Source organism: Halichoerus grypus, chromosome 7 (genome assembly GCF_964656455.1).
Source record: "Halichoerus grypus chromosome 7, mHalGry1.hap1.1, whole genome shotgun sequence".
Taxonomy (NCBI): domain Eukaryota; kingdom Metazoa; phylum Chordata; class Mammalia; order Carnivora; family Phocidae; genus Halichoerus; species Halichoerus grypus.
This window is the reverse complement of record NC_135718.1, coordinates 9,737,713-9,753,260: the sequence shown is the minus strand read 5'-3', so window position 1 is coordinate 9,753,260 and position 15,548 is coordinate 9,737,713. Positions and strand designations below refer to the sequence as shown.

The following is a 15,548-nucleotide window of genomic DNA, read 5'->3' as shown; positions in this document are numbered from 1 at the left end:
TTTTTAATTTAATTTATTTATTTGTGTGAGAGAGAGAGCATGAGTGGGAGGGGCAGAGAGAGAGGGAGAGAGAAGCTCAAGCAGACTCCATGCGTGGAGTGTGGAGCCTGATGCGGGGCTCGATCCCACAACCGTGAGATCATGACCTGAGCCGAAACCAAGAGTCAGATGCTCCATCCAGGCACCCCTGATTTATGTTTTGATAAGACCTCTCTGGTTGCTGTATGGAGAACGTCAGGGGGCAAGACTGGAGGCCAGAAGGTCAGAGAGGAAACCGTGCAGGTCCCTGGCAGGATCTAGTGTGTCTTGAGCGAGGCAGGGATCTCAGCCTTATATTCATTATCTCCCTCCCTCCCGCTGCAGGAATCTTCCTAGACATTTTATTCCTAGTTGCCCTCCCTTCCCCAGGAAATTTCCATACCATAGATATATTGTATATGTATTGTGGTCTTTGGATGACATATTGGGCCAGATAGTACTTTGTAATTACAGTGTAATATCTAAGATATCTTTCCCCCTCCCAAGAGTCCATTTTGGCCCCTCTGGGGATGGTACTTACTGGCCCACTGAGCACATGGCACTGAGGTGATTACAGTGAAGATGGAGAAACAAACACAGCTTTGCTATTTTGGAGATTTTGGAGCTGAGAGATGCCAGGGCTTGCTGATGGACCGGATTTGGGAGGAGGGAGAGAACAGTCAAGGAAGATCCCTGAAGCTTTGGCTTGAGCAGTTGGGTGGTGAGGACCATTTGCTGAGAAGGAAAAAAGTGAATCCGGCATATTTGCTGAGTCCCACGGTCACAGACCCAGCATCCAGGAGGGAATCCTGTTGTGAAGCTGGCAAGACAGTGTGCCGCTCACAACCCCGGGCTCAGCGGGGGCACACAGGACCGTCCTCCATCTTTGGGAAGAAAGCAGGGTGCTCTTGTGTTTCAGGGACAACTCACTTCCTGCTCTACACCCAGCACTTTCAACACCTGGACATATGTCATCCCTTTGGGGGAAGTGGGGCAGATTCCATTTAGCAAACATGGATCCACAGCTCACCACAGGCCAAGCTCTGAGCTTGAGGCCAGAGGTAAAAAAGACAAACAGGACCTGTGGGTCCAGTGGTAGAAAGGCGTGTAAACAAATCATTCTAGGAAAGCTCAGTGCTGCAGGCAGGCTCTATGGGAGCACGGAGGCGGCAGAGAGGGCCCGGCTCTGCTGAGGGAAGGGAGTGAGTGCTCCGGAAGGACCAGGCTTGCCCTTGGGTCTTCAAAACCAAACAGAAATAGGGCTTTGTGGGGAAAGGAGACGGTTCCAGGCAGAGAGAAGAGCTGTCATCATTATGGAGCTAGAGGGAATACAGAATTTAGGAAGGGATCGACTTACTAGGCTCTTACGTAGAGAATTCCAGAACTTCTTTAAGTCTGGGAAAGGGGATGGAGCATCTTCATTAAGCTCAACCTCTTGGCTTTTTCAAATATACAGACTCTCACTTAGCACAGAAATCCTTGGCGTTTGGGGAGCAGCAGCTTAGGGAAGGGTGGAAAGACAGTTTGAAACATGAAATAGTGGACTTGAGAGGCTGGGCGAGGATGTTCCCTGAGCCTTGCCTGCCACGGAGTCACCTGCACGCGGGGGTGCGGGACCCGGGGCCGAAATCCACAGCTCACCCACTGCTCAGGGTGGACGCCTGCAGATGACCAGGAGGCCACAAGGAAGCTGGGGCTCGGGGAGGTGAAGAAACGTGCCCCCCACCCAGACAAAGCTTGGCTTGGTGGGGACTGGAATCCAGCTGGGTTTGGTGCTGCCCGGAAGCCTGGGCTCAGAGCCATTATCCTGAGCTCCCACGGGTGTCTGAAAACATTTGTGTTGTGGGCTCCATAATTAGAAAGCAAACCCCCGTCTGTCCTTAAAATTTAATTTCTCTGTAAACAAGGTCCGTTCTCAGACCCAGACAAAAGAAAAATCAAAAAGATCTGTTTTCTGAGCAGCGTCTGGGGCCAGCTCTTAATGAACGAGCCCCAGGTCCCCGATGCGGTAGTAATCAGTCCCTTCCTAAGAAACTTTTGCAAAGTTCCAGATCCGCTCAGGAGCTCCTGCCAAGGCAGGGCGTGTCAGGCAGAGCCGGGGGCAGCCTCCGCCCGCCAGTCCTGCTTCTGACTCATTATTTATCTCTGGCAGGAAGTAAACACAGAAAGGAGGGGGGTGGTGAGCTCCCCAACTTGTGACACGGGCTGAAAAAGAAGGTCACGCACTGAATTAGGTGTGTGTCTGCTTTCTGCTCATCTGGTTTCAATAGAGCATTTAAAAAGAGGAGAGGAGGAGTATTTTTCCATCCTGAGATGATATCCCATTTTTTGTCACAATTTGGAAAATACAGGGGCGCCTGGGTGGCTCAGTCAGTTAAGCGGCTGCCTTCGGCTCAGGTCATGATCCCAGCGTCCTGGGATCGAGCCCCGCATCGCATCGGGCTCCCTGCTCAGTGGGGAGCCTGCTTCTTCCTCTCCCTCTGCCTGCCTGCCGCTCCCCCTGCTTGTGCTTTCTCTCTCACTCTCTCTCTCTCTGTGTCAAATAAATAAATAAAAAGTCTGAAAAAAAAAAAATCTCTTAAAAAAGGAAAATACAGAAAAGTGAAAAGTGAGGGGAAAAAAAATCACCAATGCGCTCACCATCTATAGACAACTGCTCTTAAAATATTAGTGTTTCCCTCAGGCCTTTCTCATTTTTCGAGTTCTTTATTGATTGTGATAGCTGTTTGTGTATATACATACGTATTTATAAATATTTAAATATCTAAATATATTCAAACAATATATTAACATACACATTCATATACAATATATTTAAATATTTAAACAATATATTAATATAAATATTTATATACGGTACATTTAAATATATAATAGACTATGTTTTAGAACAGTTTCAGGTTTACAGAAAAATTGAGCAGTACAGAGAATTCTTATATACCCCCTTCCTCCTATACAGTTTGCCCTATCATTATTATTATTATTATTTTTTAAGTAGACTCTGTGCCCAGCATGGAGCCCAATGGAGGACTTGAACTTGCGACCCTGAGATCAAGACCTAAGCTGAGATCATGAGTCAGATACTTCAGAGGGCACCCCCAGTTTGCCCTATTATTAACATTTTGCATTAGTTTGGTACATTTATTACAGTTAATGAACCAATATTGATACATTATTATTAACTAAAATCTACAGTTTACATTAAGCATTACTCTTGTGTTGTCCATACGTCTGTGGGTTTGGCAAACACATAATGCCATGTACCCACTATCGCAACATCTTACAGAATAGTTTCAGTGACTTAAGAAATCTCCTGTTTCCACCTCTTCATTCCTCCCCTCCCCCTCCCCTACCAACTCCTGGCAACTACTGATCTTTCTACTGTCTCCATTGTTTGTTTTTTTCAATTACCTTTTTACATTGGTATAAGATACATTCTGTAAGAGTATGAAGCTGAGAGCTTGATGAATGTTTACACTCCTATACACTTGTATAATCAAGCCCCGCTCTAGAGCTAGATCATTCCTGTCGCCCCAGAAAATTCTCTCCTGTCACTTCCCAGTCAATACCCAGCCCAAGAATAACAACTGTTCTGACTTCTACCATCATGAATTAGTTTTGCCAGGTCTTGAACTTCACATAAAGGGGAGTTAAACAGCATATATACTTTGGTGTCTGGTTTCTTTTACACACAGCTACTTGTTGGTTTTTTAAATCATTTTTTATTGTGGTAAAAAAAATACATAGCATAAAATTCACCATCGTAACCAATTCTGAGTACAGTTCAGTGTTGTGCAAATGTTTCTATGGTTTCTTTTTCTTTCTTCTTTTTTTTGGGGGGGGGCGGTGGGCAGAGGGAGAGGGAGAGAAAGAATCGTCAGCAGGCTCCATGTGGGGCTCCATCTCATGACCCTGAGATCATGACCTGAGCTGAAATCAAGAGTCGGACACCTAACTGACTGAGCCACCCAGGCGCCCCTGTTTCTATAGTTTCTTAAGGTAGAAGCTGAGGTCATTGATTTGAGACCTTTTTTTTTTCTTAATATAGGTGTTTTAGTGCACTGAAAGTCTAAATCCTGCTTTAACTACATGTGACATTTTGATATTTGTGTTTTCATTTTCATTTGGTTCAAATACTTTCTAATTTCCCTTTTAATTTCTTCTTTGACTCACGGGCTATTAGAAGTATATTATTTAATATCCAAATACTTGGGGGATTTTCCAGATATGTTTCTTTTTTTTAAGATTTACTTACTTATTTTAATGAGAGAGAGAGAGCGCATGCACATGAATGTGCGTGCACGTGTGCACATGAGCCAGGGGAGGGGCAGAGGGAGAGAATCTCAAGCAAACTTCCCACTGAGCATGACTTCCCACCGAGCATGGATCCCCACATGTGGCTCCATCCCATGACCCATGAGATCATGACCTGAGCTGAAACAAAGAGTCAGACGCTTAACCAACTGAGCCACCCAAGAGCCCCCGGTTATCTTTTGTTATTAGTTTTTTAATTTAATTCCATTGCAGCCAGATGATATACTTTGAATAATTTTAATCTTTTAAAATTTATTGAGACCTTTTCAAAACGGGTAGAATATGGTCTACCTTGTAAATGTGTCATTTGCACTTGAAAAGAATGTAATGCTGCCACTAATGGATAGTATTTAATAAATAGCAATTGGGTTGAGTTGCTTGATAGTGTTCTTCTGGTCTTTCATATCTGTACTGATTTCCTATCCGCTTGCTCATTCAATTATCAAGAAAGGGGTATGGAACTATCAGTTTATAATTGTGGATTTGGCCATTTCTTTTTTTTTTTTCATCAGTTTTTGCTTTATGTATTTTGAAGCTCTGTTATTAAATAAACTTTTAGAATGTTTTTGTCCTATTGATGACTTGAACCTTTTATCATTATAATGATCTTCTTTATGGCTGGTAATATTCCTTGCTGCAAAATCTGTTTTGTCCGATATAATATAGACATAGGAGCTTTCCTTTCATTAGTATTTTCACAGTAGAACGCCCCCCCCCATTCTCTTACTTTTAATCTATCTGTGTTTTTAAGCAAAATTTGAAATACTTTTCTTGTAGACAGCTTACAGTTGGGTCTTCCTTTTTTCATCCATTCTGAATATTGCTGCCTTTTAACCGAAGTGTTTATAACATTTACGTTTAATGTGATTATTAATATGGTTGACTTAAATCTCCAGTCTTATTATTTGTTTTCTCCATCCCTTTTACCCTCCTTTTTTGCCTTCTTTTGGAAAAAGTCATTATTTTTATGATTCTGTTTTATTTCCCTTTTAACTTATTAGCCACGACTATTAGTGTGAGGTGGTTGCTTTAGGATCGATACTATACATCTTTAATGTGATACAGTCTGCTTTCAAGTGATATTGCACAATTTCATGTACATTTAGAAGAGTCTTGCCCTATACAACAGTATACTTGCCCTATACAAGAGTCTTGCCCTATACAACAGAATACTTCTATTTCTTCCCTTTTGGCCTTTGTGCTTTGTTGTCATACATTTTATTTCTATATATATTTCAAATCCCACGATATATGTTATTTTTGCTTGATATAGCCAATTATCTTTTAAAGGAGATTTACATAATGAGGAAAAAAGAATTTCTATTTACTTGCACAGTCACCATTTCTGCTGTTCTTTATTTTTTTGTGTAGATAATGATGGCCATCTGGTATTATTTCCTTTTGGTTTGAGGGACTTCCTTCAACATTCCTTGAAAGATAGGTCTGCTGGTGATTAATTTTCTTAGCTTTTAAATGTCTGAAAAAAAATCATCTTCACCTGTATTTTAGAAAGATGTTTTTGCTGGGCAAAGAGTTCTAGGTAGATAGTTCTTTTTTCTTTTACTGCTTGAAAGATATTGCCCTACTGCACTCTAGCTTGTATGGTTTCCAACAAAAATTTCTGCCACCCTTTCTTTTGTTCTTCTGTCCTTTCTTCTCCCAGCACTTTTAACATTTTTCATGTTTTTACTGGTTTTAAGCAATTTGGTTATGATGTACCTTGGTGTAAGTTTCTTCTTGTTTCTTGTGCTTAGAGTTAGATTCTTGTATCTGCGGGTTTATAGTTTACATCATTTTTGGAAAATTTTTAAGCCATTATTTCTTCAAATAGTTTTTAAAAATCACCCTCCCTGTGTGGGGACTCTAATTACACATATATTTGGCTGCTTGAAGTTATCTCACAACTCACTGATGCTCTGTTTTTTTTTTTTAATTTTTTTTTCTTTTTCTCTCTGTGTTTCATTTTGAACGGTTTCTATTGTTATGTCTTCAGGTTCACTAATCTTTTTCTCTGTAATGACGAATCTGTTACTAATCCCACCCAGTATGTTTTTCATTTTAGACGTTAGAGTTTTCATCTCGACATGTTTGATTGGGATTTTTTTTTTTTTAAGATTTTATTTTTAAGTAATCCCTACACCCAATGCGGGGCTCAAACTCATGACCCCAAGATCAAGAATTGCATGCTCCCCTGACTGAGCCAGCCAGGCACCCCTGATTTGGATCTTCTTTATAGCTTCCATGTCTGTACTTAACATGCTCAATCTTCCCTCTAACCTCCTGAACACATGGAACACAGTTATAACACGTTTTAAAAAGTCCTTGTGTACTAATTCTATAATCTGCCTAATTTCTGGGCTGGTTTTGACTAATTGAGTTTTCTATTCATTGTGGGTCATACTTTCCTGCTTCTTTGCATTCCAGACACTGTGGGCTTTATGCTTTTGGATTCTGGATATTTTTGTATTTTTATAAATATTCTTGAACTTTGCTCTGGGATGCAGTTCAGTTATTTGGAACAGCTTCATCCTTTTGGGGCTTCATTAGGTGGGACCAGAGCAGTGGTTAGCCCACGGGTCGTGTTTTCCACTACTGAGGCAAGGCTCTTCTTAGTACTCTAACAGATGTCCCATGAATTATAGGTTTTCCACTGTGGCCGGTGGGAACAGGAGCTTTTCCCAGCCCTGTGTTAGCTTTTCCCAGCCCTGTGTTAGCTTTACGGATTCTTCCCTATAAACCTCTCAGGTGGTCTGAACCTAGTCTCAGGTGGTATTTGTGCATATACATGCTGATCAGTACTTGGATATCCCCAGAGTTCTGGCTTGGTCCAGTTTTCTCTTCTCTGGCACACAGATGCCCAGCTCCATCCCCTCAAGTCCGGGAGACTCTCGGGATCTTCCTGTGCTGCTTCCTCCAGGCCTTAGCTAGGGTAAGAGCAACACTTACTCTGTTGCTGTTCGTCTCCAGGGATCACAGGCCTCTGTTTCTCGTGTCTCCTGTAGCAGCCAATCCCCCATTAGCCCCATCCCCTGTTGTGTTAATAATTCTTTATATGACACGTCCCAACCCAAGCTCTCTGAAAAGATCAAAAAGCCACCCGTATCAAGTTTCTTTCTCTGGTTTTAAGTGCAAGTGCAGCAAAACACCTGGCATTTATTTTGGGAAAGGTGGGGAGACACTTCTAGTAAAAAAATATTAATAAGAGAGAGGATGCCACGCGCAAGAGTTGTTTTTCTTTCCTTTTCAAGAGCACTTCTAGTCTCTTTTCTTTCTGTGGCCTCAAATGCCAACTTCGACAGGAGTTAATCTTCCCAAATCATCACTGCAGCTGTGTTCATGTTGGGAAGGAGCCTGGGATGGTTTTTATGTCTTTAACATGGAACCAACTTGGCCCCTCGGTGATGTTGACTCATCAGCTCCCCCTACCCCATACACATTTAGGCCAGTGGGATTATAGAGAGGCAAATCTCAACAAAACAGGCCTGTGACTAGCACATTTTTGAGCTCAGTACACATGAGCTCAGCCTCACATAGGTGACATTGGTGACATCTTTTTGTTTAGGGAATGCCCCAAATTCTTTGAAAGATTTTTTAGTCATCAAGGGAAGATTCCAATATGTTTCCTGCTTTTACTGTGTTGATGAAGGCAGGAAGATGGTTTTAATACACATTAGAAGTCTTATCAAGAAGGAATATTAACAAAAATATGTTTACAGCCATTTGTTCTTTCTTGATGTCAAAACAAAATAAAAATACTACCATAACCTAGGCACACGAAAACCACTGCTTGCATTTTTCTGTGGCTAAGTAGTAGGATCTAACTTAAAATTAAGAAAATATTGCTGGTGGCAGAGCGATGGATGACCCTGTGCTTGGTGAAATGGAGCTCGAGCCCATGAGCAGATACAGCACCCAGTGAACCTGGCTCTCCTCCCCCATCTCACCGTGGTGCTGTTGGCCATTGGAATGTTCTTTACTGCCTGGTTCTTCATTTATGAGGTTACCTCCACCAAGTACACTTGGGATATCTACAAAGAGCTCCTCATCTCCTTGGTGCCCTCACACTTCATAGGCTTTGGAGTCCTCTTCCTGCCTGCTCTGGATTGGCATCTATGTATCAGCTCCCAAGGGTTCCAACCTGGTGGTTTCACTGAATTCCTGCTTCTGTAAATTAATTTTTTTTATTATTATTATTGCTGGAAGTGTCCCACTGGCTGCTTATGATAAAGGCAGATGTGTGACCAAAAGAAAAATTAAGAAAGGGGCACCTGGGTGGCATAGTCAGTTGAGTGACTGACTCTTGGTTTTGGCTCAGGTCATGATCTCAGGGTCGTGGGATTGAGCCCCGTGTCAGGCTCCGCGCTCAGCAGGGAGTCTGCTTAAGGATTCTCTCACTCTCTCCCTCTGCCCCTCTGCTTCTTTCTCTCTCCCTCACTAAAAAAGAAAGAAAGAAAAAAGAAAGAAAGAGGAAAAAAGAAAAGAAGAGAAAAAAAGAAATGTATTTAAATGAATTGGTATATGGTCATGACAGTACCTAGATGCATTGAAAGGACAATGACAGAAATGAGTGACACCCAGAAAGAGATGTGGATTCATGCCAACTCTGGGGAGCTCCCAATCCGTCAGCCCCTTCTAGCAATCAGGCTGGGAACCGCAAAATTGGGTCATTCCACTGTCTTTTAGACCCCACAAAACAGATGCTGAAAAAATTGATTAGAAGACAGTTTTTTGAATTTTCCTTGGAATTCAGATGCCTGTCCTCCACCCCCCATACACACACACTATGCTGGATAATGGATTGTCACAAGTGGACTGACACCTTGACCTTGAAGTCATATAAGTCCATGTGGCAGAGTGCACACTGAATAATAAGGATACTTTGGGGTTTTACCACTCCCTCACATATACGCCCTTCTCCCGCATAACTCTTTAGAACCTACCAGAATTTTCGTCTTGTCTATTGCATGGGTTACACAAGCATTGTGGTCTTTGTTTTTTCTGGCACAGAATGAGCAGAGGAAAGAGTTAAAACTGGATAAAAAATACAAAGCTGAGTCTGACAGGGCTGCCAAGGTCAGTGGGCTCCTCAGCCTCTGTGCAGGAAGCATCGTTTGGACAAATTAGGACCGTGTGTGTAGATTGGACCTAATCTGCTGGGATGGCCAAGAAGTTTCTGAGGAGGTGCCTTTCTCCGTGAAATACCAGGATTAGTTGTTGAGACTTGGCAATCTCCCTCTCTTTATTAACTTGAGAATTCTTTCCTCTGCATGAATCACTTAGAACATAAATCCTTTCCCAAAGTCCCTGGAATAGGCAATGCATCTCACAGTACGGCAGTTAACCGAAGTAAGGGGTTTTTGTGTCAGTTAAAAAAATTACGCCTCATTTCTATATTCCTTCCATCTTTCAATCATTCATTCGGCAGAGTAGGTACCAGTGCTAGACCAAGATATAAAAATAAATGAGGTAAATTCCCTCTAACCTCCAGGAGGTCGTACCCAGCGGGAAAATGAGTGAGTGAACAATTATACCACACAGGTACTGAGAGACAGTCTGCACACCGGCTTTAGGAGAATAAAAAAGGGAGCACATGCAGCTCAGGGAGGGAATCCCTCTGTGGAGGGAGGTGCGTGGGGGGGCGGGGTCCTACCACAGAGGCAGGTGACGGGGTCAGCACTGTTCAGGGGAGTAAGGGGGTTTTACCATGGAGGAGGGAAAGGGGGGAATCCCATGATGGACGGAATTGGGGGTTCTCATTGCAGAGGAGAATTAGGGGATATTATCATGGAGGGGGAAAGAACTCCCTATGTACAGAGCCCTCAGCTGGCCTTGCTCTGAGGCACAAAAGAGCTATTCACATGTTCCTGATTTACAGGCATATTCTGTTCCCAGAGCAGGTGAGAGGTGAGTACAGGGGGTGCTTTGATAGTGTGTTTTGAGAACTATCCTTCTAGTTCTGTAAAGGACAGCCAAAATGTCCTTACCAAATCTTCCTTTTACATATGGCTATGCGTCCCATCCTATGTTCTGTGGGTGGCACATCAGTCTCACTAAATGCTCTATCAGAAAAAGGGGCAGAGGAAGATTTTTGAGAAACACCAAGTTTGGAAAACACTGTGCATATATCTTCTTGTTGATTCACAATGTATGGCGGTATCTCAAAGGCACTGAGAAGGCCTGCAGTAAAGAAACTTGTTTAACTATGTTTCATCTGGTGCTTCCTGTATCATCTAAAGACCAGGGAAAACTTTCTTGCACATCTAAAAATCGTATTATGAGAAATACAGAGTTCAGTATTTAAAGGCTCCTCATAGAAATGTAAAAATAGAGGTCATATCCTACATAACTCCTGTTAGTCATTAATAAGTGATCCAGAATGATCTATCATAGTTGGCCCAATCATATATCAAGTTCTCTCTCTCTTTTTTTTTTTTTTTTTTTGGTGGGCAGCAAAGCAAAGTTTATTGAGCGATAGTACAAAGCTCCCAAAGAGGGAGGGGAAAGAGGGAAGGGACCCGAGAGGATTGCCCTCTCTCTCTTTTTTTAAAGAGATGGGATTTTGCTCCTGGTTGTTTACTTATTTATTGAGAGAGAGAGCACATGCATGGCGAGGGTGAGGGGGCAGAAGGAGAGGGAGAGAGAGAAGAATCCCAAGCAGACTCTGTGCTGAGCACGGAATCCAACATGGGGCTTGATCTCACGACCCTGGGATCATGACTTGAGCCGAAATCAAGAGTCAGACACTTAACCGAGTGAGCCACCCGGGTGGCCCTCATATATCAAGTTCTTGAGGAGACTATCTTCTTAGGCAGTCTTCCTAGTTTGAGATGGAAAAGGGAAAGAAAGAAAAACTGGGAAGTGGGCATCTCATAGAGAGTAGAATACCTCCAAGAGTCATAGTTATGTATAACCCTAGAGCACTTGGTTACCAGACTTATGATTCACAGAGAGAAAAATACAAAGCAAAGGGCAAGAATAAAGACAGTGAGTCAATTAGGTGATTAGCAGTTTAACTGTGTCATTGTGAAGATCTACACGGTCCCCAGATTAACCAGGTTTACTCTGATTCCATGTTTGGAAGACCTGAAAACATTTTGGAGTTTAGTTTTCTTTCTTTGGTTGGGGTCTCAGCCTTCCTTCTGCTGAAGAAAAGTCACATGGACAACATGGCCCATGGGTTAAATCAGATTTTGGCGAGTCCTGAAAATGTATGGGAGAAACAAAACACCACAGTCATCCTAAACTGCCTTTGGGGTTTGGGAAGCTAATTCATCATATCCCTTCCCACCAGATTCTGAGTCAATCATGAAATTGGCACCAGAGTCTGCAAGGAGAAGAAAGCCAGCTTTATCAACAGCAAGTGTGGACTGGAAGACAAGTCAGAATGGGGTTCCTGATACTGCCCCCTGAACTAAACTTCCCCACCCAGTGCCAGGCTGCGGACGAGTGCAGGGTGCTGCGAAGGCTGGGGAGGGCCAGCTCCAGTGAGCTTGTCACCTGGCAGGCAGCTGGGGGGAGGATGAAAGGACTGCACTTCTTATCTCAGTGACCTAGAGCACCTTAACCCCCACCTGTGTGGAAACTGTACCCATTGGGGCTGCTTTCCCCATCACACCAACCAGAGGAGTCTCACTTCTTCCTGGGAGATAACCCTAAGGGAGAATAGGGCAGAGTGTTATACTTCTCTGAGAGCTCAGCTGTGTCATAAAACCCCTGAATGTGTGGGCCACGGCAGGAACCCATGCAGCTGAGGACCGCCCCCAGCCCTGAGTCCCCTCATCACCACTGCAGCTGCCCCAACTGGTAACAGTGTATTAGGACTGGAGGTTTCCAGGGACTGCGATGGAACTCACAGGATCTCTCTCTACCGCTTGCTTTCATTTTCCAGAAAGAACATTGGAATGCAATGAGTAACATCAGTGGTGATGTTATGTGGGGAAATCTTCTAATCTTTTTCAGTTACACTAATTTATGAAAATAACCAATCATTCACAGACTTCTGTACTTTATAATTAGTAACAAATTTCTTACAGCGCACCCCCTAACTCATCAGACCCACCAGTGTGCACAGGGACTTGTGGTTGAAAAGTGCTGCCTTAACCTCATTTGTTTTGAAGAAGCATTTAAACAGAAGTACTTTGCCTTTTCTGAGCCTCATTTTTCTGTATCTTCATCAGTAAAATGAAGAATTTGGACTAAATAGGTACCAGAATGCTGAAATTGTCTGGAAGAAAAGAACCTTCCTAACTGTCACATCAAACAACCATGATTTGGGAGCATTTCTGCATATTTAGAATCTTTGATTTGTGTTCACTTGTATCTGCCCATCCACCCATTCATCTACCCAATCATCCATCCACCAACCATTCATCCATTCATCCATCCATCCATCCATCCAACCATCCACCAATCACCCATCCACCCAACCATCCATCCACCCAACCATCCATCCACCAACCATTCATCCATCCATCCATCCAACCATACACCCACCAACCATCCATTCGTCCATTCATCCAACCATCCATCACCCAATCCCTCTAACCAGCCATCCATCCACCAACCATTTATCCATCTATCCAGCCATTCAGCCATCCAATCACCCATCCAACCAATCACCCATCCACCCAGCCATCCATTCACCCAACGATCCGTCCATCCACCCATCCATCTACTCATACATTCATATATTCAATATTTACTATATGCTAGACACTGGGGAAACAATATTGAAAAGAGACAAGACTCAGTCTTCATTATACTCCAACGGAGGGAATGATCATCAATCCATGTTGATGGCAACTGTGACTACAGCCATCACCAGGGGGGCCTGTGAAAGGAGATCTGATCCCAGAGGCCAGGCCAGGAAGGCTTTGTTGACAAGTGATGAGTAGGGCTGAGACCTGCTGGGGAAGAGTAGGAGGGCTCCGGGCTCCAGGCAGATGCACTGATGGAGAGGTCCAAGTAGGATGAGACAGGAAAGGTAGGCCGGGGCCACAGCTGATGGCAAAGTGAAGCCACCGAAGAGTCTTCCCACTAGGGTGACGGGATTAGGCTTTTATTTCTAAGCCATGTTGCTCAGGCTGCAGACTGGAAAATGGAATGATGCCACCAGAGTGAGTGGGAGAAGAGCCTATAGCGCCCATCCAGAAGGGGTGGGGCCAGCAAGTAGAGGGAAGCGGGAGGTGGCAGGGCCCGGAGCCAGGCAGTGCGGGGCTTGAGCTTGCTTTGCCTCGGGAGCTCTGAGACCTTGGGTCCAGTCTTAAACCTCTCTGGGGATATTTCTATGTGTGTGCAATAAGGGCCATCTACTCTGCAGAGCTAGTGAGTGGATTAGATACAATCATAACTGGAAAGTGCTTAGCACGGGCCTGGCCTTAATAAATGCTCAGTATGTGGCAACTCTCCATCTGACGATTCTGCTTTATGGTTTTGTTGGTTCCCTTGAAGCCTGGTAGTTCAGGGGCCATGCTTGTTTTTTCTCAACCAGGCTCCTTCCCCAAACATTCCTGGTTGGCTCAAGTGTACGTCTTCAGAACTGCGCACTTAGGAGCCCATCTGGATGTGATTGTCTCCAGCGAGGGTAGTGGGGAGGGCATCTCTGTTGTCTGCTCAGAACTTTGCTGCAGCAAATCACCTCTCTTCCCAGGTTGCTTTACCCTATGCTTCACCCTTTCTTGTGCTGGGGGTGTGTGGTCTGCACCAAGGAGACGGTATCCAGACTCATCCTACAACCTCAACTCAAAGGCAGCGCCCCCTACAGGCTGAAAACCTTCCATTGAGAGTTCTGCGCAGCCAAGCGCACAAGAGCTGGCCTTTGGATTCTGAGCAGCATCTCCATCCCACACGTTTTGATACAATCTTGAAGCACAAAAGGACATTATGTAAGCTTCAATTAATGCAGAGCCCTCACGGATCAGTTCTTAGGATTTTTCCTGCCCTTAGGCAAATTTGCTTCTGACAAGTGGCTTTAATCTGGTTTTAAAAATTGCTTCGGATGGGCAATCAAAGAAATTGCTGGTGTTCAGCTTATGCTAAATAAACCAAGCAGGGTTTTTATGTGGGGGGAGAGTCGTGTGCCTCAAACTCGGTGGGAATTTGCTCCTGGTTGTTTTCTGATAAGACCCACAAGTTTTCAAGCTGCCCGAATTGAGTGAATGTGTCCCCAAATGATAAAGACTTCATTCCGCCTGAAGGGAAGCCCAGTCCCCCTAAGCTGGCAGCTCCAGTCAGAGGCAGGGACAAGGAAGTGGTTTTATTTGTCTTCTTGCCCGCGTGGAGGGGGCTGTGTTCTGCGCCTCTGGAGCAAGCAGACGTATGTGGGAAGCACTTCATTTCTGAATTATACACCATTAATCTCACTAACTGCTAAGTGCTGTGACCCCGAGTTAATGGGTGGGACACAAAATGTAAAGTGCTTGTAAAAAGGAAACTGGCCAGCTGCGGAATGCAGAGTGGTTGGTTCCAGAACAATCCAACAGCGCTGCAGCTTGGGAGCCCTCCCGAGCCTGGTGCTTCCGGGGGTGGTTCCCCACGCGGCCGTCAGCGCTGGGCGACGGCTTTCTGGGTGCAGCCGTCCTTGTGGCCAGCTGAGGATTAAAGGGATTTGTATAACTTCCCCTCTGAGTTTTCTCTTCTTTGCCCTTGTCAGCTCTGCTTGTGGGTCTGAAAATACAAATCTGGCTGAGACAGTAGCCAACTCTTTCTTGGGTCCCTCTTGAATATCTTCAGTGCTTCAGGCACATCATTCGTGTGTCAAATGTGCGGGAACAGGCATTACATGAGGATGTTTGGTGTAGTGCTGATGCGTACACACCCCCTCAAAGATGTCCTGTACATTTCATAGGTGAGGGGCTTGGAGAGAGGCTGGAATGGAGTCAGGGTAAGAGACTCCGGGCATAAACCACTGGTTTGTCACAGTTCAGGAGGCTGGGCTCCAACATCGAGGTGCCAGCACATTCCATCTGGTGTGAGCCTGCTTCCTGGTTCATAGATGGATGATTTTTCGCTGTGTCCTTGCAAGGCAGAAGGGACAGGGGAGCTCTCTGGGGACTCGTTTATAAGGCCACGAATCCCATGCTTGGGGACTCCACCTTCAAGACCAAGTCACCTCCCCAAAGCCCCACCTCCTAATACCATCCCCTTGGGGATTAGGTTTCAACACATGAATATGAACTGGGGCGACACAAGCGTCCAGTTTCCCTCCTTGGAAGTGT

The 15,548-nt window shown here is 44.4% G+C and overlaps 1 protein-coding gene and 1 pseudogene across 8 annotated transcripts in view; both read left to right on the top strand.

Annotated features, from left to right (window-relative positions):
- The window catches only part of TACC2 (transforming acidic coiled-coil containing protein 2), a 184,966-nt gene that overhangs the window by 27,270 nt on the left and 142,148 nt on the right, over positions 1–15,548 (top strand). The gene's annotated exons all lie outside the window — the stretch shown is intronic.
- Positions 8,213–12,139, top strand: LOC118521606 (dolichyl-diphosphooligosaccharide--protein glycosyltransferase subunit TMEM258 pseudogene; annotated as a pseudogene).